Source organism: Acyrthosiphon pisum, chromosome A1 (genome assembly GCF_005508785.2).
Source record: "Acyrthosiphon pisum isolate AL4f chromosome A1, pea_aphid_22Mar2018_4r6ur, whole genome shotgun sequence".
Lineage (NCBI taxonomy): Eukaryota > Metazoa > Arthropoda > Insecta > Hemiptera > Aphididae > Acyrthosiphon > Acyrthosiphon pisum.
Window position 1 is genome coordinate 147,638,574 of NC_042494.1, and position 3,272 is coordinate 147,641,845.

Consider the following 3,272-nt stretch of genomic DNA (forward strand, 5'->3'; position numbering starts at 1 on the left):
CTATAACCGGCTTGGTGCCTAATATAATAGTATATTTATATGTAATAGAATGTTATGATTACAATTTACAATATATAAGTGAACAATTTAACACAAACATTAAGTAAACAAAAACAATTAATATATGAATCAATAATAATATAGATGTTGGTAGTAAAATAAATAAAAAATAATATTGTTAATAATCATTATCTGCAAGAGATGCTTAGATGTTCGTTAACCTATAGTCATCATACGGTGAATTTAATTATTATATATTGGACATCATTTATGAGTGTCTATTTAGTTAAAAACAAATACCTATTACCACTCTGGCAAATGTCTAAATATTTCTTGAAAAGTTCTCCTCAATATGTGCTTACACTTATTATGTACACATTTCAATTATTTCTTAAACAGTAGGTATATAGGTACAGTAATACGCAGTATAAATTATAATATAAAGATGCATTTCACGAAAAAGATAAAAAAGATTATTCAAGATATATAAACAAAAACATACATTTTTGGATGCGCTAAATCACGTAGGTAGGTAAGTATAATAATATGGCAATGAGTTGGTTATAGCCATTCCCTCGTGACCCATTTGAATGTACTTGTGTATACGGAGTATATCCGATCTATGGTATAAGGAAATTTTTTTTTTTACTTAATGGACACATAAATAAATAAAACTCGAGTTGTGTATGATCATATCACTTTTTATACCTATGCATGTTAATATTTTTAGATTCTAAAACAACATAAAAACGTATTAATTTTACTTAAATGTAAGTGTGTGTGTGTGTGTGTGTTTTATTTTGTTTTATTTTGTCTACAATCATTTTAGTTTTAAAATATTTTAAGTCACGTGTTTTAGTTAACTCGTAAAATAAATTCGAAATATACATAGATGGCAGATGATAGTGTTTTAAATAATTAAATGTGTGGTATTTTTTAATTATTTCATTATTTATTGAGAAAATAGATGGAAAATAAAACCGTTTTGGGTAAGCCTATTTCCATTGGATTTATAAAAATATGGTAAAATATCAAATAGTTTCTGGAATATGATATGAATTATTAAAATATCTTTCAACTTATATTATAACTAAAATTGAATTAATTAGAAATAATGAAACATAATTGAACTATGAAATTTTTCGATTGGTGGAGGGGGTGAAACGATCTTGAATTCCCACTAAAATATGGACGGCTCTGATTTTATTATTTTTCTAATGAGTAGGTACCATTTCTCTGTAAATTACTTGTCATTTGGTATTCGAACTCGCGATCATTCCTTTATGGTAATTCGTTAAAGAAGTTTCATTCTAAACGCTTACACAGTACTCACTACTCACTCATAGTTTTACATAAACGAGGTAAGAACCAAACTATTTTCATTAAATGTTATAAAGTAGAAATAATGTATATTATTTATTTAAATTAAACACTAGTTGCATCTGTTAAATTAATATAAGTTAAAATAGGTTGGTAATCAACTAATTCAGTAATTGTTTTGGTTATGTATTTTGTTTATTTACTATCGTACTAAGTTTTATTTTTCTTATAGATGAAGAATGTACGTAAAAACAAAAAAAAAAAATGGTAAATTTACCAATAAAGTGGTAAAAATGGTAAAATAGAATCTAAGGTTAAACAATAAAATATCTTAGATGTGTCTTTTTTATTAGTAAATATGATTGTTATTTCTATTGTTGTATTCTTTACTAATTTAATTCTTTCTAATAATAACAATAAAGAACTAAAAATGGATCTATTGTTTTGTATCTGCAGGAGATACATGTTCTAAATATTTAATTATTCATAATACAATTAATAAATAATATAAATTTTAGGAGCAACTGGTCCTGCCTGTAAATTCAGGGTCGGATCTAAGGTGGAAAAACCTAGGGATTCATCTCCGGGCGTCATATTTTCTTAATTATGGGAGTAAATTGTGCACATTGAGGTAGGTATTTTTCGAAAATAGTTTATACATCAGCTACAGATGGGTTAAGTAGCAAACCAAATGAAGGTATATTTTGCCATTGAAAATAAGATGAGTGTACGGCAACATTTAGTCTCATATATATTTTGACCTTAAATACTTACTTACTACGATTTTACTAGACATTATTTAGACCTGTGGCTTAACTTGGAGTACTTAGTTGATGGTTGGGGGGGGGGGGTAGTTGCAGAGGAGTTGATGCTTTTCTATATCTCAACTATTTTATCAATAATAAAATTATACATTCTATGATGTTTTGAAAAATTGTTAAATTATTGAAAAATGATTAAGTTAGTATTTGGTACTCACTGTATCTGCATTTGTTGTTTCTTATACTATTCATAAGCATATAGCTAAAGTATACCAATACGGCAATACAATCATTATACATTTCATTACCCTAATAGAAATACCTCGTAACTAAATATTTATGTAATTTACATAAAACGTATATCACACAAATTTAAATTACAAATGCTACCTGCTTCCTGGAAAGCCAATAATTATATTATCTATACATATTTACGTGATAACTGCTTCAATAATATGATTATTACTAGTAGGTATTTCTATGCTTATTAGTTATTAGTAGAAGTAGAGCTATGATGGTTTATAAAAAATAATATAAAAAGGTGGGCAAGTGTATGTCGCTCTGCTGTATAATAGGTTTCAAGTGGGTCACTGTATAATGGATGGTATTAAATTTGAATTAAATGAAAGAATATCATTGTATAAGAAAAACGATTCTGAGTGAAGACTGAATCTAGGTATGAGATATATTATACCTATATCTATGGTATTAAAAAAAAAAATTGACCTATAATAGGTACCTATAATAAATTCCAAATTAATCATATCACAATAACCATTAGGTACTTATAACGCGTTATACATCAGCAACAAACCGTGACACTATCATAGATATATAATAGTATACTTTAGAAGTTTCAAGTACCTATGAATAATATTATACAATCACAACAAAATAACTAAAATAGTTATTCTAGGTTTTTTTATATGTAATTTCGTCCACATTTGAACTTAAAATGACTATAAAAATAAACTATGCTTATGTATTTTTTAGATTCTTTGGTAACAGAATTAACTACTTACGTGGAATCTTGTTTTAAATTTTCAATCCTTAGATATAAAAGTTGAACATTTTATAATTTTTAACTACAAAATAATTATTCAATTTTAAATTTGATAAATTTTGTCAAAATTTCAACTTCAAATGCTTATAAAAAAAATGTGTGCCTATGTTTTTTTAATATTTTACAAT